Source organism: Cetorhinus maximus, chromosome 23, assembly GCF_964194155.1.
Source record: "Cetorhinus maximus chromosome 23, sCetMax3.hap1.1, whole genome shotgun sequence".
Lineage (NCBI taxonomy): Eukaryota > Metazoa > Chordata > Chondrichthyes > Lamniformes > Cetorhinidae > Cetorhinus > Cetorhinus maximus.
Window position 1 is genome coordinate 35,880,796 of NC_135901.1, and position 25,733 is coordinate 35,906,528.

Genomic DNA, 25,733 nt, shown 5'->3' on the forward strand with positions numbered 1-25,733 from the left:
TGATAAGAAAACTTCTCACTGAATTCACTCCAGGTCTTGACTTCAGAAGGACAGGTCACAAGGTAACAAAGTACATTTCGATAGAATGGGTTATAAAATGGCAGAATGACTGGGAAAGAGCATTCGTAGTGTTAGGAAACATAAAATGACAGAAAGTTCCAGCAAAGAAAGAGGCCATTCGTCCTGGAATGCTGCTTTCAAAGAGCAGTTGTGATTGGTTGATCAGGAGTGATATTTGTGCCACTTTAAACAGCCAGCAGTAACATCAGTTCCATTACCCCCTCACATTGAGCCTTGCACCAACATCTCTGTAGTCAGTTCATGTCTCAGGCTTTGCAGTCTGAGAGGTGATGGTGCAGTGGTATTGACACTGGAGTCGGAGTCAAATCCCACCATGGAATTTGAATTTGAATTCAATAAAAATTTGGAATGAAAAGTCTGATGAGGACCATGAAACAATTGACACCCTGGTCCACTCCTCCAACACCCCCTACTCTTCAACCCCCTCCTATGGCACCTCCCCATGCGAACGCAAGATATGCAACATCTGCCCCTTCACTTCCTCTCTCCTCACCGTCCAAGGGTCCAAACACTCCTTTCAAGTGAAGCAGCATTTCACTTGCATTTCCTTCAACTTAGTCTACTGCATTCGTTACTCCCAATGCGGTTTCCTCTACATTGGAGAGACCAAACGCAGACTGGGTGACCGCTTTGCAGAACACCTTCGGTCTGTCCGCAAGCATCACCCAGACCTCCCTTTCGCTTACCATTTTAACACTCCACCCTGCTCTCTTGCCCACATGTCTGTCCTTGGCTTGCTGCATTGTTCCAGTGAAGCTCAACGCAAACTGGAGGAACAGCACCTCATCTTCCGACTAGGCACTTTACAGCCTTCTGGACTGAATATTGAGTTCAACAATTTTAGATCTTAAACTCCCTCCTCCATTCCCACCCCCTTTCCGTTTCTTCCCCCTCCTTTTTGTTTTTTCCAATAATTTATTTTTCTTTTCCCACCTATTTCCATTATTTTTAATAATTTATCTATTTAACATTTATCTATACCTTTTATGCCCTTTTAGTCTTATTTCACCCCACCCCCACTAGAGCTATCTGTACCTTGCTTCTCCTATCCATTCTTAATTAGCACATTCTTTCAGATAATATCACCACCTTCAACACATCTTTGTTCTTTTGTTTGTGACATCTTTTGGTTATCTCCTCCTATCATTGCTTGCTTGTCCCAACAACCACCCCACCCCCACCTTTCTCTCTCCTCCCCCCCACCCCCTCTTAAACCAGCTTATATTTCACCCCTCTCCTATTTTTACTTAGTTCTGTTGAAGGGTCATGAGGACTCGAAACGTCAACTGTACTCTTCTCCACCGATGCTGCCAGACCTGCTGAGTTTTTCCAGGTATTTTTTATTTTTTGTTTTACCATGAAACAATTGTCAATTGTTGTAAAAACCCATCTGGTTCACTAATGTCCTTTAGGGGGAGGAAATCTGCCTCCATGTGACTCCACAGCAATGTCCTCTGAGGTGGCCTAGCAAGACACCCAGTTGTATCAAACTGCTACAAACTCTTAAAAAAGGAATGAAGCCGGACAGACTACCCAGCATCGACCTAGGCACTGGAAATGACAATGGTAAACTCAGCCATGTCGACCCTGCAAAGTCCTCCTTATTAACATCTGGGGGTGAGTGTCGAAAAAGCTGTCTCACAGGCTGGTCAAACAACAGTCATCCTCACGGAATCATACCCTACATATAATGTCCCAGACACCACCATCAGCAACAGAGGTGGCGGCACAGTGACGTACAATTGGGAGGGAGTTGCCTTTGGAATCCTCAACATCGTTTGTGGGTCTCATGGCATCCGGTCAAACATTGGCAAGGAAACCTCCTGCTTATTACCATGTACTGCCATCCCTCCCTGATGGATCAGTGCTCCTCAATGTTGACCACCACTTGGAGGAAGCACTAGGGGTGGCAAGGGTGCAGAATGTACTCTGGATGGGGGACTTAAATCACCAACAATGGCTCAGTAGCATCACCACTGACCGAGCTGGGGGAGTCCTAAAGGACATAGCTGCTAGACTGGGTCTGCAGCAGGTGGTGAGGGAACCAACAAGAGGGATAAACATACTTGACCTCATCCTCACCAGCCTGCCTGCCACAGATGCATTTATCCATGACAGTGTTGGTAGGAGTGACCACAGCACAGTCATTGTGCAGACGAAGTACCTCCTTCACAATGAGGATACCCCCCATCGTGTTTTGTGGCACTACCACCGTGCTAAATGGGATCAATTCTGAAAAGATCTAGCAACTCAAGACTGGGCATCCAGGAGGCGCTGTGGAGCCAGCACTTTGCACTGAAAAATGTACTGACCTCCATCTGAAATCTATTCAGCAACTGAAAATCTACCGCTCCCTGGGGTAGAAACTTCCAAAGATTCACAACCCTTTGTGAAAAGAAATTCTTCCCTATCTCATTCCAAAATGATCGACCCCTTATTCCGAGACTGTAATCCCCATATTCTAGATTTCCAGCCAGAGGGAAGCATTTTCTTAGCATCTACCCTCCAGGCCCCTTAAGAATGTTCTGTCCTTCAATGAGATTCCCTCTCATTCTTCTAAACTCCATTGAAAATAGGCCCAGTCTCCTCAATGTCTCCTCATTGCACAATCCCCTCATTCCAGGAACCAGTCTGGTGAAGAGTTGTTTCACTCCCTCTGGGGCAAGTATGTCATTCCTTCAATAAGGAAACCAATACTGCACACAGTATCCAGCTGAAGCCTCACCACTGCCCTGTTAAATTGTAGTAAGATTTTTTTGCTCGTGTGCTCCACTCCCTTTGGAATAAAAGCTATCAAACAATTTCCCTTCTTAGCTGCTTGCTGGATCTGCATGTTAACTCCCTGTGATTCACTGGACCATTCACCATGGAAGAGCTGGAAACTGGTAGATTTAGTCTAAAACATGGGAAAGCAATTGGTCTTGACAACATAGCAACGGAGCAGATAAAGCATTTTGGACAGCAAGCAAAGAAATGGCTCCTATAATTGTTCAACCACTGTCTGGCAATACACAAGCTACCTAATATTTGGCAGAAGGCACATGTAATAGCACTATTAAAGCCCGGAAAAGATCCCTCAGATCCTAAGAGTTTTCGGCCAATTTCACTGCTTTGCCACACCAATAAGCTGTTTGAACGCCTGATACTCAATAGGATAGCACCAATTGTAGATCAAAAGATCATTCCACGGCAAGCAGGTTTCCGCCCCGGCAAATCAACAACAAGCCAACTGCTCAACCTCACACAACATATCGAAGATGGTTTTGAGCAAGGGATGGTAACAGGTGCTGTTTTTGTAGACCTGTCAGCAGCATACGATACAGTGAACCATAGGCATCTCCTCTGCTAGATCCTAGAGATGACAAAAGATATTCACTGAACAGAGCTGTTAGAAAGCATGCTTCAGAATCACCAGTTCTATGTTGAACTAGGTGGGAAGTGCAGCAGGTGGCGTATTCAGAAGAATGGTCTTCCTCAGGGAAGCGTGCTTGCACCGCTGCTGTACAACATCTACTCGAATGACCAACCTATAGACGGTGTCACAATCCATTTTATATATGCTTATGTGTCACTGCCCAAAGTACTGATTTTAACACTGTGGAGAAAATGTTTTCTGAGGCTTTGGAGGGACTAACATCCTACTATGAAGAAAACCACCTTCGCGCAAACCCATCAAAGACGCAAGTTTGTGCATTCCACCTCAGAAACCGTGAAGCCAAACGCCAGCTTAAAATAACCTGGTGTGGAGCAACACTGACGCATTGCGAGCACCCTGTCTACCTAGGAGTCACCCTTGACAGATGCGTCACCTTCAAGAACCACATCGAAAAGACAAAGGCAAAAGTGAGCGCATGAAACAACATCCTGAATAAGCTCACTAACACAAAATGGGGAGCAAGCTCGAAAACATTGCGAACCAGTGCACTTGCTCTTTGCTATTCCACTGCCGAATACGCCTGCCCTGCATGGGAAAGATCTACTCATGCTAAGAAGATGGATGCCGTTCTGAATGCAAGCTGCTGACTTATCACAGGTTGTTTAAAACCAACAAACACCAACAGCCTATATATCCTGGCAGGTATCGCTCCCCCTGATATAAGAGCGGTAGCCAGCAAGAAAAAGCGACTCCGTCAAACATCAGATGAGAGGCACCCTCTACATGGTCATACACCTACACCCAGCCGCCTAAAGTCAAGGAAGAACTTCATGAATAGTGTTGTTCCATTACAATCAACCCCATCTGAAGCCCGCATCGCCTTGTGGAAAGACCGGCTCGCCAGTCTCGAACAACCACCAGTGATGGAAATTCTACCAGATGAAAGCCTTCCCCCAGGAGCTAATTGCAACTGGGCAACCTGGAAGTGCCTTAACAGACTTAGGACTGGTGTAGGTCGTTCAAAGGTGTCACTAAGCAAATGGGGATATACAACCAGCCCGACAACTTGTAAATGTGGAACTGAGCCACAGACTATGCAACATCTCCTGCAATGTCTATCGCTAGAGGAACTTGCCGAATTCAACAACAAGGCGCAAAATTGTGTCCAGTTCTGGCTGGGCCATGGATAGACTGTCCGTGGACACGATAAGAAGAAGACACAAATCTGATTTATTTGATTTTTATATTATCCAGAACATTATCCCTTATAACTAGGCTGCATTTAATTAACATCAGCAGAAATAGACCCAATGACAAACATTCATCACAAAATCCAATCACTGTGGTTACTTGTGAACTCGCTGGTGTCTCAGCAGGATGGACGACCGAGTGAATCCCCTCCCACACTCAGTACAAGTGAATGGCCTCTCCCCAGTGTGAGTGTGTTGGTGTGCACTGAGTTGAGATGACCACTTGAACCCAGTCCCACACTGAGAGCACCTGAACGGTCTCTCGTCAGTGTGAACACGTTGATGGGATATCAGTTCTCCAGAACTTTTCCAGCATTTCCCGCAGTCTGGGCATTTAAAAGGTCTCTCATCAGTGTGACCTCGCTGGTGTTTCAGCAGGTTGGATGATCGAGTGAATCCCTTCCCACACTCAGAGCAGATGAACGGTCTCTCCCCCGTGTGAACTCGCTGGTGTGTTAGCAGGTCAGATAACTGAGGGAATCGTTTCCCACACTCGGAGCAGGTGAACAGTCTCTCCTCAGTGTGAACTTGCTGATGTCTCAGTAGGTCGGATGACCGAGCAAATCCTTTCCCGCACTCAGAACAGCTGAATGGCCTCTCTCCAGTGTGAACTCGCTGGTGCATAGTGAGTTGAGATGATTGCCTGAACTCAGCCCCACAGTGAGAGCACCTGAAAGGTCTCTCGTCAGTGTGAACACGTTGATGGCACATTCGTTCCCAAGAACTTTTAAAACACTTCCCACAGTCTGGGCATTGAAAAGGTCTCTCATCAGTGTGAACACGTTGATGGTACATCACTTCAGCAGGACTTTTAAAACACTTCCCACATTCTGGACATTGAAAAGGTCTCTCATCATTGTGAACCCGCTGGTGTGCCATGACATGAGATAACTGAGTGAATCTCTTCCCACACTCTGAACAGATGAATGGTCTCTCTCCAGTGTGAACGCGCTGGTGTGTCTGCAGGGTGGATGAGCGAGTGAATCCCTTCCCACACACAGAGCAGATGAATGGCCTTTCCCCAGTGTGACTGCGCTGATGTATTTCCAGCTTTGATGGGAAATTGAATCCTTTCCCACAGTCCCCGCATTTCCACGGCTTCTCCCTGCTGTGGCTGTATTTGTGTTCTGACAGGCCAGACAATCGGCTGAAGCCTCGTCCACACACAGAACACGTGTACGGTTTCTCCCCACTGTGAACGGTGCTTTTTCCTTCCATGTTCAGGTTACGATAAATTGGGCGGCTCCGTCAGATCCTGATGTGATATTTGGTTTCAGTTTCCTGAATGAAAATCCTCCCCTTCTAATCCCCTGTGAAATTGATTTAAAACAGAAAAAAGGGAGTGAGAGAGAACCCACAAAAACACAAAGGCAGGTTGTGAAATTGAGCTGAATGAATCTGGTAATTTGTGGGGCCAGCACTAAGAAAAAGTGACCATGAAAACTGCTGGATTGTTATATAAACCCAACTGGTTCACTAATGTCCTTCAGGGAAGGGAACCTGCCACCCAGTCTGGGCCCACATAGGAGTCTGGCCTCTGTGTGAGGAACGGGACTAAGAGAGGTGGGAACAGAAGGGGTGAAGCAAGGCATTTTATATATCTAAAACAAGACTAGAACTTTGTCAATGCTTTAACAGAATCTCTGAAATGCCTTAACCTCCACCACCTAGAACCAGGGTAGTAGGTGTATGTGAACACCATCACCTCCAAGTTCCCTCCAAGTCACACACCGTCCATTGTCTTCAATCCCCTACAAACCCCACTCCCTGGCCACCAACTCCATCATTCTCCCTGGCAACTGTCTGAGAATAAACCAGACTGTTCACAACTGTGGTGTTTTACATATAGACATGTACATAAATGGATATATACACATTTTGTATATATATATTATACATACATATTTATGTATATATGAATATATATGTTACACCAAAGTTGTAAACAGTGTGAAATAAAAACAGAAAATACTGGAAAACCTCAGCTGGTCTAGCAGTGTGTGGAGAGAGAGCTCTTCCACAGATGACGTCTTCTGTGCTCATTTCAGCCAAGGGAATGGTTAATTGTGGTTTTAGTGATATACCGTGTCCAATCAGCTGATCGGACGAGCTTTTGTTTATCAATCTTATCTAAACCTATCATAAACTCATACACCTCAATCAAATCTCCCCTCAATCCCCTTTGCTCCGGGGAGAACAACCACAGTTTCTCCTGTTATCTGAAGAAGCCTCATATGGATTCGAAACATTAACTCTGTTTCTCTCTCCACAGATGCTACCACACCTGCTGAGTCTTTCCAGCATTTTCTGTTTATTTCAGATTTCCAGCATCTGCAGTATTCTGCTTGTATTTTTGTGAACAGTCTTGTTTAGTCACAGGTAGTACATATAAATATCACCCTGCCCTATGCACTGAGCTCCAGTCACTCACACATCACCCTGTACTTACTGACCTAGACAGGCTCCCAGTTAAACAGAAATTCAATTTAAAATTCTCACCCTTCTTTCCAAATCCGTCCATGACTTTTCTCTCCCCTATTTCTAGTCACACAGAGGCTTGAGGTGACAATAAGCAAGTAACATTCACACCACACAAGTTTTGGGTGTATGCAAATAAACTAACCCTTTGAGTTCATCCTATCTTGACTTTGCTGTGCAGTTACTAATAGAAATTATATCATATGAAAACCAAGGGTTGGAAAATACTTATAAAGAGGGAAGCAAATCAAAAACACCTTTCTGTTTGTGGATGAGAAATGAAAGAAATCAGTGTGGTTTAAATTAACCCCCATCTTGTCCATAAAATGTTGCAGTAATGTCACTCGTTTTGGCCCTGTCTCAGCTCATGTTTCTGAGCTCTCAGCTATTCGTTATGACCTCAAGTCTTGACTGGCTGGCCTCCATGATAAACTTGAGTTTATCCAAATCTCCGCTGTCTATGTCCTCTACACGAGTCCCATTCACTCACCCATCAACCTGACCTCACTGACCTACACAGGCTCCGGTTAAACAGCAACTCAATTCAAAATTCTCATCCTTCTTCTCAAATCCCTCCTCTCCCCAATTATCAGTCACACAGATGTTTGAATATTTTGCCACAGAGAAACATACATTAGGTTCTGATGAATCGAGTGACTCTGTCAGGTTTTGATCTGATGTTTGGTTTGAGTTTCCCGCTTTCAAATTCTGCTCAGCTAATACCCTGTTAAAAAAAAACATTGTTGCCAGAGACAAACATTTGTCTTGGTTTGAGTTTGCTGTGTGTAAATCCTCCCCTTCTAACCCCGTGTAAAAGGAGTTTCCAAAATCCATCCCTGTCAGTCCAGGATAGAAATTCACAACATTCTCTTCTCCTGCTACCTGGACCAGGATGACCGCGCATGCGCCCTGCTGCATGATCTCGGGCCTCAACCTGTGGACGTCGCCCTGCAGCTGTTACCGGCCTGTTCGGTGCGAACGCGGGCCTGATAGGTTTTTATTCAGGTTTTGAGGCCTCCACTGGGTGTTTATGAATCCTTCCCACCCACTCCGCCGCCTCCATTACCCTCCTACAATCGGCCGCTTCTCTCCGGTCACAGAATCGAGATGTCCGCCTCCCTGCAGCTGCAGGACCCGCATTGCGCATGCGCTAATCTAAAAGCGAACCGCGCATGCTCGACTCACCAATGCCACTGCGCCTGCGCAAGAGGCACCTGCAATGAGAATAGGGCACATTCTTCCTCGCGACGAATGCCGGGCAAGAGAACCGCCATTGAAATTAAATATTGTTCAATCGCAAATTATGTTATGTGATCCGATCAAGATTGGCAACATAGGGAGATATATAAAATTATTAAATCAATTTATGCAGCAATCAAAATGCACGTTCTGTACTGGGTGTAATTAACAGCACAACAAACCCCTACAGTTAGATGTGAACTCACTGGAATCTCAGCAACTGGGGTGAATTAGTGATTTTTCTTCCCTCACATACGAAAAATCTAATCTGTGATTTGACAGAATGCACCATTTGTGATCAAATTCTTTGAACTTTTAAGGCCGGAATGTTAACAGATGGAGAAACTGACTAAATCCCTCCTCACACGTGAAATACCTCTCTCCATTTTGACTGTCTCAGTAAATGGAATGACTGAGTGAATTCCTGCCCACTTTCAGTTGGTGAACTGTCTTTTTGCAGTGGGATTTTACCCATGGGTTCCTAGCTCAGTCGTGGAACTCTAACCATTCTGGGAAGAGATTCCAGATTCTCAACACTCTACATTGATAGAAAATCATAACACTGCAGATGCTTTTAATCTAAAATTGAAGCAGAAAATTCAGAAATCCTCATCACTTCTGGTAATGAACGTGGAAACAGAATCATAGTTCACATTTCAGGTCGTGGCCTTTCATCAGAACTGTATAACTGGATTCAAGTTCAAAGACCTGAAGCATTCATTCTGTTTCCATTTCCATAGATACTGCTGAATGCATCCAATATTTTCTGTTTTAAGTTCGGATTTCTGGGTCACTGTGAATCAGTTTTCTCTCACTTAACGTTACCTGGCTAAATAGGTAAAAGATCGAGGTTTTAAATAATGAGACAGCAGTCACTGTCACTCTGTTCAACATGAAATGAAACAAAATGGCAATTGCTCATCTTTTAAAAGTTCTTTCATGGGATGTTGGTGTCACTGTCAAGGGCAGCATTTGTTCTCCATCCCTAATTACCCTTGCACTGGGTGACTTGCTCGGCTATTTCAGAGGGCAGCTAAGAGTCAATAACGTTGCTGCGGGTCTGGAGTCACATGAAGGTCAGATTGGATAAGGACGCCACATTTCTTTCCTGAAAGGATATTAGTGAACTAGATGGGTTCTCAGGACAATCGAAGAAAGCTTCAATTCAACATTATTGAGACTAGCTTTCAATTCCAGGTTTATTAATTCAATTCCCAATTCATCAAGGCTCATTCAACAGCATCTTCCAAGCCCGGGACCTCTACCACCTCGAAGGACAAGGGAAGAGGATGCATAGGAACACAACCATCTGCAAATTCCCCTCCAATACTGACTTGGAATTGTATCGCCGTTCCTCCACTGTCACTGGGTCAAAATCCTGGAAGCCCCTCCCCAACAGCACTGTGGGTATACCTGCACCACGTGGACTTCAGTCATTCAAGAAGAAGCTCACCAACAACTTCTCAGTGGAAAATTAAGGATGGGAAAGATATATATTGGCCGAGCCAGCGATGCCCACACCCCATGAAAGAATAAAAAATCAAAATGTTAAGTTGTGGTGGAATCTGAAGTCCTATGCTTGGGCCTCTGGATTAATTCTCACTGATTTTATTACTGTACCACCTCCATCCCGAAACAATTGAAGGGTAAACCTTCCACGTGAGACCTAACTGGGTAATTTCACGTTTAAAGCAAACACAATGACCACAGCACAACAAAAACAAAAAAATACTGGAAAAACTCAGCATGTCTGACAGCCCCTGTGGAGATAAAGACAGAGTTATTATTTCGAGTCCATGTGACTCTTCCTCAGAGCTGGGTTTCGTGTCATACGGACTCGAAACGTTAACTGTCTTTCTCTCCACAGATGCTGCCGGACCTGCTGAGTTTTTTCCAGCATTTTTTGTTTTTGTTTCAGATTTCCAGCAACCACAGTATTTTGTCTTTATCATAATGACCACTGCACTCGGGAAATCAGTGTCACACATTCCGTATAGAGGGGAAATGGCCATACAACTGTCACTCTCATTCACAACCAGAAAATGCTGGAAATACTCAGCAGGTCAGGCTGGATCTGTGTAGGGAGAAACAGTTAACGGTTCAGGCTGTTGAACTTTCATCAGAACTGGAAAAAAGTTAGACATGTTACAGATTTTCAGAAAGTTCACAGACAGGGAAGCGGGAAAGGGGAGAGAACAGAAGAGAAGGTTTCTGATCAAATGGAAGACAGGAGAGAATAAATAACAAAAGGGATGAGGATGTAAGGGAAAAGCGATGGTGATGGAACTAGTAAAGAAACTAAAGGTTGGAGAGTTGTTCTGTGTCTGTCATCTATTTCTGCTCTGATTGGAAATGTGTTGCTTCTTTGTTGACCCATTTCATTTCTGTCCCACACTGAAAACCCTCAATCCTTCCCCACCGTTACCTTTTACTAACACTTCATTGAGTAAACACGCAAAAGACACACGGGGGTGGGGTGGGGGGGGAGGGGGGTGGTGTGGTGGTGGTTGCGGGGGCGGGGGTCGGGGGGACGGGGGCAGGGAGTGGGGGAATGGGTGACGATGATTATTTTGACACATCTAATCAATGAAAAGTAGAAACCTTTAGGAGGCCATTCGATCCATCACGCCCATGTTGGCAGTAAAAGAACAATCCAGTCTAACCCCACATTTTAGCTCTTGCTCTGTATCCCCTGTGGGTTCCAACACCTCAAAGGTTTCACAAGAGTGTTTTTTGTTAGTCCTATTGAGATTTATGTCTCAACCAAGCACAAGAACAACGTCTGTAACAGTGGCAGAGCAGTTAAGGTGATGGTTTTGAAATTAATTGCGGTCTCCCTGCACAGCTATGAGCTCCGCTGACTACACTCTTCATCATTTTCAATTTTAATCAGGTGCTGACAGAATTAATTATCGGTAAATGGAGCAAAAACCATCCCAAAACTCTTGTTTTTTTTCTTATTTGCGCTCATCTGCAATCGTTCACCAAATTTCCAGTTGGAAATGGAACAAAAATGGAGTCAGGCTGTTGGCATTCTTGCGTTCTGGGTGTTTGTCTCTCCTTAGAGACAATCCCTTGCCCTCTGTCACTCACGGTGTATATGTCTGTGTGTGTTCCTCTGTGTGTGTGTGTGTGTGTGTGTGTGTGTGTGTGTCAGTGTGGTTCAGCTCCCCATTTTTAGCATCCAAAAATTATACACGTTAGTCAGTGTAGCTTCATATTAAAGTCGTATAAGGTGGAGGGGGAGGAGCAGTTTTAAAACATGCAAGGGGAGATTAATTTAGTTATTACTTGATTTATTTTAATGGAGGCTGTCCATCTACTAAGTGCTGTAAGTTTCAAATAATCATCTATTGCCATCTTGAATGCCTCGATTAAACCTGCCTCCACCACACTTCCAGGCAGTGCATACTAGACTCTAACCACGTGCTGTGAAAAAGTTTATTCTCACATCATCTTCTTTTACAAATCACTTTAAGTCTGTACCCTTTAGTCCTTGATCTCTTGATGAGAGGGGACAGTTTCTCCCTATCTACAGGCCCCTCATGACTTTGAACACTTCGATCAAATCTCCTTTTAGCCTTCTCCTTGTCAAGGCGAACAGCCCCAACCTCTCCAATCTATCTTCATAACCGAGCAACATTTAACCAGACACATACTGAGTCGTTGTGGTCGAATGTTTAAGGCAATGGGCACATCGAGAGAATGAATTTGTAAATACAAATAGTCCAAAATGAAATCCTTTGGACATTAGGAACTGTTTCTACTGCTGTCTGGTGTCGCAAGGACCAGGAAAATAAAAGTTCAATCACAAATGTTCCAGGAATGAATAGGTTATAATCACCAGGAAAGCTGGACAGCCTGAAGCTCTTTTCTCTAGAAAAGAGAATGCTGAGAGATGATCTGATAGAAATGGGATGCTTTGTGCCTGTTTCGTCAGGGATTCGAGGTGAAATTTATTCACTCAGCTGCAGATTTACATCTGCCGAATCTGCATCAAACAAACAAAGAAATGTTCAGAGATATAGAATGAAAGATTCTACATTGAGATGTGATTCTTAAAATCGGATTTTGTCATCTGCTGAATTAGTATTTTTATCAAACTCTCCCTGTGATTAGATTACAACAGTAAATACACTTCAAAAGGATTTAATTGGCTCTAAAGCGCCTCCCGTTGTCCTGAGTTGGTGAAAAACTGTTTAAATGTAAGTCTTTCTTTCTCTTCTTTCTTTCTGTCTGTCAATCTAAGTTAGCGATCGTATGAAACAGTGAAGTGTTTCTGTTCCTTTCAGTGTCTACCCCGCTCTCTATCTGTCTCTCTTTGTCTCTGTACATCTGTCTCAGTCTCTTTCACTCTCTCAGCCTCTCTGTCTGTGTCTCTATACCTATTGACTCTTATTCTCTTTGTTCCCTCTATTCACTCGCTGCCTGTGTGCAACCAAGATTCACTGGATTGATTCCTGAGATGAGGATGAGAGATTAAGTAGGATGAGTCTGTTCTCTCTGGAGTTTAGACTAATGAGAGGTGATTTCATTGAACATTCTGAGACAACTTGACAGTGAACACAGAGGCTGTTTCCCCCTGGCTGGAGCATCTAGAACTGGGCTCACATTCTCTGCATAATGTGTCAGCCATTTAGGACTGAGGTGAGGAGACATTTCTTCACTCAAAGGCTTGTGAATCTTTGGAATTCTGTAGCCCAGTGGTCTGTGGATCCTCAGTCAATGAGAAGATTGAAGGCTGAGATGGATAAACAGGTAGGTCATCTTGGATGAGGTGGACGATGACAGTCAAGTAAATGGTGAACACGTTGGGGGCGATCACACAACCTTGTATGGCCCTGGTCCGAATGTGAAAGGTGTCAGTTTCAAATCCTCCACTCAGGACGGAGGCGGTCATGCTGTCATGCAGGAGTCGCAGGACGGTGACAAACTTCAATGGGCAACCAAAGCGTTGGAGGAAGATCCATAGAGCTTCACTATTGAAAGAATCAAATGCCTTGGTCAGGTCGATGAAGATGAGGAACAATTCTTGATTTTGCTTCTGACCTTTTTCGTGAATAGCGTTTGAAACTGGGGAACTGAGCCACATTGACACACACAGGGGAACACACACAGACATATACACTGAGAGTGACAGAGGGCAAGGGATTGTCTCTGAAGAGAGACAAAAACTCAGAAAGCAAGTATGGCACTAAGTTTTGTTTCAGTTCCAACTGCAAGTTTCGTGAATGTTTTTGTGAATGAGCAGAGATAGGAAAACGCTCGGGTGTTTGGATGGATTTAATATTAATTTAATCGATAATTAACTCTGTAGCCACGCAATTAAAACCAGGAGTAATGAGAAGCGGGGAACCCCAATGGATTTGGCCTCCATCGCCTTAACCACTCAGCCACAATGGTTGGCCGCAGTGATGAGGTTGGTGAGTTTTGGAAATTGAAAGTTGCACATGAGCAGCTTGTGGGACTATTTCACCTCACTGTCAGTTTCATGTCCCAGCTCACAGCAATCGTTCTTGTCATTGGTGGTCTCAAGTGAAGAAATGGCAAAAGTGGCGTGGATGAGGAAAGCTGGTCAGGCAATTTCCTTGGTGATCTCATGGTTAGGTTTCTGTGCTTTCACCTCCGCGGGTTCAATTCCTGGGTAGGGGTTGAGAATTGTTGCTCTGGTGCGATTTCTCCATATGCATATGAACTCCTTCCTGATTGGCACCATCAATACTATCAGCTTCACCAGAATCAGTCGTGTTGGGTTTAAGGTTAGGCACTAATAATGGAAACGTCGGATGAGCAATAATTCTGGAACAATTACAGAGGTGAAGAGATTTAGTGAAATGAAAAGAGACGTCAGTGAAAGGCTGCAAGGAACCAGACATGAACTGACTACAGAGATGCTGTGTCCTTTGGCTACAAGGAAATATTATACAGATTTTGCCAGGCCTGCTCTTATTCAGTAAGTTTCCACACAAATAGATTTATTCATGTTCATTTCGAATAAAACGAAAGAAATTAGATCCAACATGTGCATAACATCCAACCTATTCAAAATATTGGGTTCAAAACAACTCATACAAATTGATTCTCTGATTGCATACCCCGAATTGGAACACACCATCACACCGAGTGAATCCACTGTCTGTTTCAGTCTTCTCCGCTGTGTAACATGTGGGCACTGAGTCAGTTCGCAGGCTGGAGTCAATTCGCAGTCTGAACTCAAAAAAACACAGAAACAGTAAATCTCCTTTGGCAACGTTTGAACCTGCTGTTATTCTCTGTACCATTTACCATGAAGATACGTAAAGTATGTGAATAACGTTTGTAATGGTAAAAAAAAATGTGTTCAACACCTCGGGGAACTGAAGCACAGAGGAACACAGAGAGACATATACACCGAGAGTGACAGGGGCCTAAAGAGAGACAAACACTCAGAAAACAAGGATGTCACCAACTTGGCTCAGCTTGTTCCATTTCCGACTGCAGATTTGGCGAATGCTTGCAGATGAACGGAAATGAAGGAACACGGAAGTGAAGTGGGGAAAAAGACAGGAGTGTTTGGAAGGTTTTGATTCTATTTAACCAATAATTAATTCTGGAGGTACCAAACGCGCAGTTGGCAGGATTCAATAGGTTTCGAATCCATCGCCTTAACCACTCGGCCCTGACTACAAACATTAGGTAAACCGTAATGTTGTTCAAATAAAACCCGAGAATGGTTTTAACATAGAAAGCTGGACTCGGTCCCTGCCATATCCGGTCACCCTGCAATTTATCCTCGTTCTTCCGACCAAAATGAAACACCGCAGGCGTCAGCTACCCCAAGCGCACCTTGACGGATTTGTTGAAATGTCAGATGAGCGGAAATGTTTGCTGCTGTGGGACTTGAACTCATGGCTTCCTGAAAAAGCTGGAGTTCGAAATCGAACCCCTGAGACTGCTCGACCACTCAGTACGTCGCTGTAACCATTGCCTTGAACGGTATCAGCATTGAATTAGAACATTACAGGAGCATAAATTGAACCATTTTGTCACTGGAGCCACTCAGTATTACAGAACCAGAGCCAAGGTTACACCACAGAGAGAGGCAATTCGGCCCGGTTCATAGGGACAAAGGAGTTATGAACAGGAGTCGGCCATTCAGCCCTTTGAGTCTGCTCTGCCATTCAATAAGATCATGGCTGATCTGGTTGTGATCTCAACTCCACTTTCATGTCTGCCCCCATAACCTTTGACTTCCTTGACTGTCAAAAGTCTGTCTAATTCTGCCTTGAATAAATTCAGTGACCCAGCCTCCACTGCTTTTTGGGGAAAATATTTCCACAGACTAACGGCCCTCGACAGGAGAAAAAACCTCATCTCCGTCTGAAAAGAGAGACCTCTTACTCTTCTGGAAACTAACTCACCTGGTCCAACTCCTCCGTCTTTTTGCCAGAGACCTGCATTTTCTGTCCAATTCTCTTTTGAAATCTGTGATTGAATCTGCCTCCCCCACACTCTCAGGTAGTGCATTCCAGATCCTAACCACTCGCTGTGTAACGGAGAAACCCCTTTAGAATTGTATAGTTTATGTGATGTTGCCTCTCCTCATTCTTCAGACCAAAATCAATCACTTCACACTTTCCTACATTAAATTTCAGCTGCCACTTGCCCACCCAAATGGATTTGTTGAAGAGCCCGAAAGGAGAACTGATTCAAACTGGGAATGAAAGAGTGTGAATGAAAGAGGAAGAGAACTGACGGGTTCTGTACATCCCAGGGGAAAGAGACTTCAGGATCAGTTCACTGTGACAGTTCACACAGCAACAAGAAAACAACATTCCCTGATGAGGACCAAACCCGGGCGGCAGGAGTGGGAGCGCCGAATAATAGCATGTTTAGTTCAAACACAGAAGACTTGTTCAGCCAATAACAGCATCGAATGTGTTAGACATGAACATGAAGTGAACAGTGAGGTGAAATAGTGCCACAAGCTGCGGATGTACAACTTCCAATTTCCAAAACCCACCAACCTCATCAATGCAGCTCCTCTGAAACTTTCAAGGCAAATATTGATCCTTCATAAGGTGCCGTTCCCAGAACTATACACAGTCCTCCAGGTGTAACCTAACCACGGCTTTGTATAGCTGTAGCAAACCTTTCCCTCTTTTCTATAACAGCCTCTGTAACAGGTTGTACAGCAAGGGAGATTAGATTGTATATATCGACGGAGAAAAATGAGGAGATGCTTGTTCAGAATAAACTTCATAAAAAAAATAATTGGTAATCAATAGCTGAAGTACATCTTCTTGGTTCAAACTCGGTATAAAAATCCCCAGTCCAACTATTTGTGGCACTGGGTCAAGGAAACTTTGTTAACACTGAAGAATTTAGCAGACTGGGCACTGCAGAAGCTCCTGCTCATTTTTCAATGGTTTAACAGTTGACAAATAAGCACAGAGCCAGGGAAAAGAGTGGGGGAGAGGAGGAAAGAACAAACGGTCTTGTGATAGGATGGAAGGCTGGAGTGACAAAAAGGATGATGGTGCGAGGCAACATTGTGTGATAATCAGTTGAATCAATAAACTGAGATAAGTGAAAAAGGACAGGTCCAGAGGAGGGATAAATGTAAACAATAGAAACATTATCAAAGCCTACTGTCTAAAAAAATGGTAATGATGGTCATTATCTGTAATTATTGAAATGAATGTTGAGTTTAGAAAGTTGGAAAGTGTTTAATCAAAGATGAGCTGCTGTTCCTCGAGTTTCCTTTGAGCTTTATTGGGAGAGTACGGGAGGCCGAGGACAGAGAAGTCAGAGTGGGACTGGGGAAGGGGAGAATTAAACTGGTAAATGATCAGAAGCTCAGGGCTACACTCACAGACTGAATGGTGATGTCCCACAAAGCATTCACCCAATTAGGAGTTAGTATCCTCAGTGTAGAGGAGGTCACATTGTGAGCAGCGAATACACAATATTAAATTGCAAGAAAGGCAAGTAAATCACTGTGTCACCTGGAAAGTGTGTTTGGAGCCCGGAAATGTGGGGTGGGAGGTGGTGAAAGGGTGGGTGCAGCATCTGCTGTGCTTGTATGGAAATGATTCACAGTGATGTTCACAAGAACACAAGAAATAGGAACAGGGGTAGACCATGCGGCCCCCTGAGTCTGCTCCACCATTAAATGATCTTCCATCTCAACTCCACTTTCCCGCCCAATCCCCGTATCCATTAATTCCTTTAGTGTCCAAAAATTCCTGCATTTCCATGTGAATACACTCAAGATTGAAAATGATAAATACAATTCAAGTTTTAATCCAGAAAATGCACAGCTAGGATGGAGATGACTTCCAAATTCATCCTCTAACTACTCCTGTTCCCTCCCACTAAGTTTATATTGACACTCCTCCCCCTCCCTCCAATTCCACACGAACACTCCTTCCCCCTCCCTCCAATTCCACGCTGACACTCCTTTTCCCTCCCTCCATGTTAACGTTGATGTTACTTCCTCCTCCCTCCAATTCCATACTGACACTCCTTCCCCCTCCCTCCAATTCCACACTGACACTCCTTCTCCCTCCCTCAAATTTAACATTGACACGACTTCCTCTTCCCTCCAATTCCACGTTGACACTCCTTCTCCCTCCCTCCAGTTTAACGTTGATGCTACTTCCTCCTCCCTCCAATTCCACACTGACACTCCCCCCCCTCCCTCCAATTCCACACGAACACTCCTTCCCCCTCCCTCCAATTCCACATTGACACTCCTTCCCCCTCCCTCCAATTTGACAGTAACACTCTTTCCCCCTCCTTCCAGTTCCATACTGACACTCCTTTCCATCCCGGCCCTCTAATCTCCTTCTGGCACCTTCCTGAACACATGACCACTCCCAGCTCAGGCCTCTTCAATCCCCCCACCATTAATCACTGCCTTCTTGATGTGATTCAAACAACTGATTGCTCCTGCAAACTCTGGGAAAGAATTCCTGTACACAATGCAGAGCCGTGTTTAATCACTTGTTACAGCAACAACAGCAGGCAGGAAACAGCCATGGTGTGTGAAACACTGAAGGACAGGGAGAGGCCGGAGCTGTGCTGAGGGGGTGAAGAGCAGCCGGCAATGGTGCTTCACGTCTGTGGACGTGTCGTGGGCCAGTTCTGAACTTCGGGATGTTTTGTGGACTTCCCTGAACTCGGAGAAATATACTGCTGCAGAAAACTAATGCAATGTTTCATGTTTCAGATAGGACTTCTTAAAAAGCTAAACCTCCAGCATTGTACTCAATAACCGACACCCACCACATGATGTGTCATTATGGTAGCTCCTGTCACATGAAACACTGAGACAGAGATTTTGCTGAGAACAAGTATCATAAAGTTTATTCATAGAGCAAATAAATACATTACAGCTCTATCGCAGACATCTATATGGTCTGGGCTGTATCACTGAACAGGTTAATTGACGAAGTGACTTTCCTGATGGATTCCAAAGTACAGGGGCTGTCATTCAAGGCGGGGCTGGTACCTTTATACAAGCATGTCACATGGTCTGATGTCACAATATCGCATGGTCTGATGTCACAATATCACATGGTCTGATGTCACAATATCGCATGGTCTGATGTCACAATATCACATGGTCTGATGTCACAATATCACATGGTCTGATGTCACAATATCGCATATATATGATGTCACAATTAGCTTTCTTAAAGGTACATGCCTGTCTGATCATAGATACATGCGATGTTACAACATGGGTCCTTCCAACATAGAGTATTTGGAGAGAATGGTGAATGTGATGTTCAAATTAGCTCGGTCCCCATGTTATAAATAAATCTAGAAACACAGTAGAAGGTACAAGAAGTATTTACCGGAATGCTGAAAGGACTGGTAAGTTAGAACTATCAAGAGTGAACAGTTTGAAAATGTTTTCTCTGGTAAAGAGAGTGCAGGATGGCCTTATCGAGGCCTTTCAGGCTCTGAAAAGGTTTAACAGGGGAGACAAGTAGAAGATGTTTCCGCTTGAGAATCAGCAAGAATAAAAATAAGTTAGTCAGTAATAAATCCAATGCGCAATTCAGGATCAACTTCATTAACCAGAGATAAAAACAGAGAATGCTACAAATACTCTGCATATGTGGCAACATCTGCGGATTGAGAAACAGAGTTAACAATTCAGGTCTGTACGCTGATGCAGTGCTGTTCTGAAGAAAGGTCACTGACCTGAAATTTTAACGGTGTTTCTTTCTCCACAGACACTGGCAGATCTGCTGAGCGCTTCCACCATTGACAGTTTTATTTCAGATGCCCAGCATCTGAAGCATTTTGCTTTTTCTTTAACTGGAGAGTGCTACGAATGTGGAATTCATTACCAGAAGGGTTTGAGATTCCCATCTTAGCTGGAACTCATGGGTAAAATCCCGCCATGCAAAGATCATTCAGCAGCTGAAAGTGGAAATAGAGTCACTAGATTTACTGACAGAGCAGCACAGTCACACTGGAGGGAGACCAATCCGGTTCTGAGAGAGAGATGCTAGCGCAGTGGTAATGTCGTTATGATAATTAGTAATATCGAGACCAGTTAATCTTCTGGTAGTTCTGATGAAGGGTCGTATGGACTGGAAATGTTAACTCTGTTTCTCTCTCCACAGATGCTGTCAGACTTGCTGAGTTTTTTTCCAGCATTTTCTGTTCTGTTTCTAATCTTCTGGGGATATGGGTTTCAATCCCACCACAGCAGCTGGTGAAATTTTAAATTCAGTTAATAAATTCTGGATTTAAAAGTGAATCTCAGTAATGGTGATCATGAAACCATTGTCGATTATTCTAAAAGCCCATCTGGTTCACTAACGTCCTTTAGAGAAGAAAATCTGTCTTCTTTACCTGGTCATGTGAATCCAGACACGGCCCAGCAAGCCACTCAGGTCCAGGGCAAATCGGAATGGATATTAAAAGCTGACACTGCCAGCGACTCGCATCCCATTGAAGTTTAAATGACTTTATGTGGGCAATGAAATTTATTCAGCTTCCCAACCTGTTAACACTCCAGCTTTAAACATTCAAGGGATTTGATCCAGAATCGGTGCATTCTCAAATGGCAAGACATGGTTTAAATGTTCTGTGTTTGGGTCAGCCTAGTCCAGTTAGCAGGAGGAGAGAATATTGTGAATTTCTATCCTGGACTGACTGGGATGGATTTTGGAAACTCCTTTTACAGAGGATTAGAAGGGGAGGATTTACACAAAGTAAACTCAAACCAAGAGAAATGTTTCTCTCTTCTGAATGTTTGTTCTTGACAGTGCTGTAATTTTTTTGACAGGATAGTAGAAGAGCAGTTTTGAAGGCGGAAAACTCAAACCAAACATCAGATCAGGATCTGAAGGAGTCACTTGATTCATCATGACCTCAATGTATCTTTGTTTTATGTGTGCTGAAAGTCTGTGTGACTGGCAGTAGCGAAGGGCAAGAAGGGATTTGAAAACAAGGATGAGAATTTGAAACTGAGTTGCTGCTAAACCAGGAGCCTTTGTAGATCAGTGAGGACAGGGTGATGGGTGAACGAACAGGACCCAGTGCAGAAAACATAGACAGTGGAGATTTAGAAAATCTCAACTTCCCGACGGATTGAATGTGGGAGGCCATCTAGAAGTGAATTAGAATCGTCAAGTTTGGTTCACTAATGTCCATCAGGGAAGGGAACCTGCCACCCGGTCTGGATCTACACAAGATTCTGGCATTTATTGAAGGACAGAAAGAGAGAGAGAAGAGAGAGACCGAACAGAGAGGTGGGAGCAGCAGGTAGTGAAGGTGATATCTGCATCTCGATACGAATTTTGATGGAATCTCCCTCCATTTCCATCCAGGGTAGCAGGAGCATGTGAACCAGTTGGGTTTCTATAACAATTCAGCAGCTTTCATGGTCACTTTTTCCTCGTCCTGGCCCCACAAATTACCAGATTTATTCAGCTCAATTTCACAACCTGCCTTTGTGTTTTTGTGGGTTCTCTCTCACTCCATTTTTTTCTCTTTTAAATCAGTTTCACAGAGTATTAGAAGGGGAGGATTTGCAGTCAGGAAACTCAAACCAAACATCACATCAGGATCTGATGGAGTCATCCAATTTATCGTAACCTGAATATCATTGGATTTTGAACATGGAAGGAAAAAGCACCGTTCACAGTGGGGAGCAACCATACACGTGTTCTGTGTGTGGACGAGGCTTCAGCCGATCATCTGACCTGTCAAAACATAAATGCAGGGACAACAGGGAGAAACTGTGGAAATGTGGAGACTGTGAAATGGGATTCAGATCCCCGTCTAAGTTGTAAACTCATCGGCGCAGTCACACTGGGGAGAGGCCGTTCACCTGCTCTGAGTGTGGGAAGGGATTCTCTCAGTCATCCACCCTACTGAGACACCGACAAGTTCACACTGACGAGAGACCTTTTAAATGTTCTGACTGTGGGAAGTGCTATAAAAGTTCGCGGGAACTGATGTCCCATCAACGTGTTCACACTGACGAGAAACCGTTCAGGTGCTCTCACTGTGGAACTGGGTTCAAGCATTCACCTCAGCTCACTGTACACCTGTGAGTTCACACTGGGGAGAAACCGTTCACCTGCACCGTGTGTGGGAAGAGATTTGCTCACTCATCCAACCTCCTCTCACACCAGCGAGTTCAAACTGATGAGAGACCTTTTAAATGCCCCAACTGTGGCAAGTGCTACAAAGGTTCCCAGGAACTGGTTGTCCATCAGGGTGTTCACACTGACAAGAGACCATTCAAGTGCTCTTATTGCGGGACTGGGTTCAGGCGATCATCTGGTCTGATTGTTCACCAACGCACTCACACCGGGGAGAGACCGTTCAGCTGCTCCGAGTGTGGGAAGAGATTCACTCGGTCATTCCATCTGCTGATACACCGGCGAGTTCACTCTGCGGAGAGACCGTTCACCTGCTCCGAGTGTGGGAAGGGATTCATTCAGTCATGCCACCTGCTGACACACCAGTGAATTCACACGTAACTCCTTGTGATGTGATTTTGATGTTAATCACATCCGGGACTGAACTATGGTCATTGGGGTCAGTTTCTGCTGATGTTAATAAACTCCAGCCCAGTTATAGGTGTTAATATTCTGGGTAAAGAAAAATAAATTACCTCTCTGTTCAACACACAAGAGTGTCAAGTGTTTCTCAGACACAAGTTAGTTCCATTTGAAAGGCTCTCCCTCTCCCCCATCTCCTCCATCCTCACCTCCAACAACAAGTGTGAGAAGCTCATGGAGATTCTTTGTCACTAAGATTGAGACAATCCGATCAGCTGCCTCTGCTGCTTCCCTCCCTTCCACTAGCCCACCAGGCCAGACTGTCTCTGAAGTTCCTCCATTTACAAGCCCTGAACTCACTTCTTTCTCCAGTTTCTCTCCCATCTCCCCTCATGCCCTCTCTGTGCTCACCTTGTCCATCAGGCCCACCTTCTGCTCTCTTGGCCCTTTTCCCTGTTGACCAGCCAACTTCTGCATTTTAGCTGGTATTGCTAACAATTCTCTCTTCTGGTACCATCCTTCTCGCCTTTAAATCCACCATCACCCATGCACAAAAGAAAACCTTTGATCTCATTGTCTTCACAAACTATTGCCCCATCTCCAACCTCCCTTTACTCTCCAAAGTCCTTGTGCTTGGTGTCCCACAAGGATCTATCCTTGGCCCCTCCTATTTCTCATCTACATGCTGCCACTCGGTGACATCATCCAAAAGCACCATGTTAGTTTTCACACGTACACTGACAATGCCCAGCTCTACCTCACCACCATCCCTCTCCATTCCTCCACTGGTACTAAATTATCAAACTGCTTATCCCACATCCAGTACTGGATGAGCAAAAAATTTCCTCCAATTAAAAATTGGGAAGACCAAAGCCATTGTCTTTGGTCACCACTACAAATTCCTTTCCCTAACTACCGAGTCCATCCCTCTCCCTGGGAACTGTCTGAGGCTGAACCACACTGTTCACAATCTCGGTGTCTTATTTGCCCCCAAGATGAGTTTCTGACCACATATCCACACCATCACTAACACCAGATATTTCAATCTCCATAACGTCGCTTGTCTACCCCAGCTCATCTGCTGTTCAAACCCTTATCCATGTCCGTGTTACCTTAAGACTTGATGATTCCAATACATTCCTGGCCGGCCTCTCACATCCAGCCCACCCATGTGGAAGCGTGAGATCATCCAAAACGCTTCTGCCCATGTGCTTTCTCACACCAAGTCCTGTTTATCCAACACCCCCGTGCTCACTGACCTACACTGGGTCCTGGTGATTTAAAATTCACATTCTTGCTTTCAAATCCCTCCAGGGTCTCGTCTCCCCCTATCTCTGTAATCTTTATGTCTTCTTCCATCTCCTTCCCTGTCACCCTGACAGTGTTACACATCCCCTGGCTGGGATGATTGTTTCTGCTCATTCTCTTCACTCTATCAGTGTCAGTCCTGAGCCAGGATGGAGAGTTCAAACATCATTATGACGTCAGACTGAGGGCAGCATTGAGATCCACCCCCCTAAAAAAAAACTACAAATCTCAGAGCTCAAACCCAATGGATTCCACACGTGATCTCAGCCAAAAGGCTGAGAAACGATCATGTAACACGTTTATCACTGTGGGATGTCTCATAGTTTGAAAAAAAAACAATCAGACCTCTTGATGTGGAAGTACCTGATCTAACAGGATGTTGGAAACACTCCTCCAGTCAGGGTGTATCCGGAGAGAGAAACTGAGTGAAAGTTTTAGCTCGATCATCTTTCATTAGAACATTCCTATTCCCAGCATCTCCACTCTTCTGATTTTCTTTAATCAGTTACAGCTTGACCTTCTGAACATTTATCTAACATATTATTTTCCATTATTCACATGTGGATAAAATGGCCAACTTTTAGTTCCAGTTTAGCAATAGCTAAAGTGAAGCCAGAGTGAAGAAGGATCATATTGAACTGAAAGCATTAACTCTGCTTCTCTCTCCACAGATGCTTCCAGACCTGCTGAGTTTGTTCCAGCATTTTCTGTTTAAATTTGGATTTGCAGCATCCCTGGTATTTTGATTTTATTTCTTTGTGGTTAAGTTAGTCATGGGGTAGCTGATAGGAGGAATAAGGGACTGAAGGAATGGTTTCTAAATTTGCTGACAATACAAAGGTCGGTAGGAAAGTAAATTGTGAAGAGGACATAAGGAGGCTACAAAGGATTAAGTGAGTGGGCAAAGATTTGGTAAATGGAGTACAGTGTGGGCAAATGTGAAATTGTTAATTTTGGCAGGAAGAATAAAAAGTAAGCTGATTATCAAAATGGTGAGAGATAACAGTGCTGTAAGATTCAGAGGGATCTGGGTGTCCTAGTGCATGAATCACAAAAGGCTAGTATGCAGGTACAGCAAGTAATAGGAAAGCTAATAGAATGTTATCATTCATTGAGGGGAATTGATTCCAAAAGTAGGGAGGTTAGCTTGAATGAGATCTTCTCTCATTTTTCTAAACTCCAGAGAATAAAGACCCAGTCCATTTAATCATTCCTCAGTGGACAATCCCTCCACCTCATGAATTAATTTAGTGAACATTTATTGCATTCCCTCTATGGCAAGTATATCATTCCTTAACTAAGGAGACCGAACCTGCACACAATACTCCAAGTGCGGTCTCACCAAGGCTCTATATAATCGCAGTAAGATATCTTTACTCCTATACTCAAATCATCTTGTCACAAAGGCCAACATACCATTTGCCTTCTTAATTGTCTGCTTGCTGTACCTACAATAAATTACCAATGTTAGAATGAACATGGTTCAGTCATGAATGTTATTAACAGCAGCAAAAACAACTTGTATTTATATAACACCCTTCACACAGTCAAACATCCCAAGGGGCTTCTCAGGAGTGTGATCAAACAAATCTCAACACCAAGACACAAAAGGAGATATTAGGACAAGTGACCAAACACTGGGTCAAAGAGGCAGATTTTAAGGAGCCTCTTAAAGGAGAGGAGAGAAAGTTAGAGAGGTGGAGATGGTTAGGGAGGGAATCCAGAGCTTCACACCCAGGCAGCTGAATGCACATCCGGCACTGGTGGAGTGATGGAAATCGGGGATGTGTAACAATCCAGAATTGGAGGAACAGAAAGATCTCGGAGGGATGTCGGGTGGAGGCGTTTCCAGAGATAGGGAGGGATGAGACCAGGGAGAGATTTGAAAAAGAAACACATAAATTGTCAGAACGGAAAGCAATGTAGGTCAGTGAGTAATGGGTGAAAGTGACTAACTGCCAGTCAGGATACAGGAAGATGGAG

At 44.2% G+C, this 25,733-nt stretch overlaps 2 protein-coding genes and 1 pseudogene across 2 annotated transcripts in view; 1 reads left to right on the top strand and 2 right to left on the bottom strand.

Moving 5' to 3' along the window:
* The window catches only part of LOC144697496 (uncharacterized), a 253,619-nt gene that overhangs the window by 181,402 nt on the left and 46,484 nt on the right, over positions 1–25,733 (bottom strand). The gene's annotated exons all lie outside the window — the stretch shown is intronic.
* LOC144697978 (uncharacterized) overlaps positions 1–25,733 on the top strand; it is a 608,842-nt gene that overhangs the window by 154,851 nt on the left and 428,258 nt on the right. The window lies entirely within an intron of this gene.
* The window catches only part of LOC144697974 (uncharacterized), a 102,866-nt pseudogene that overhangs the window by 25,923 nt on the left and 51,210 nt on the right, over positions 1–25,733 (bottom strand).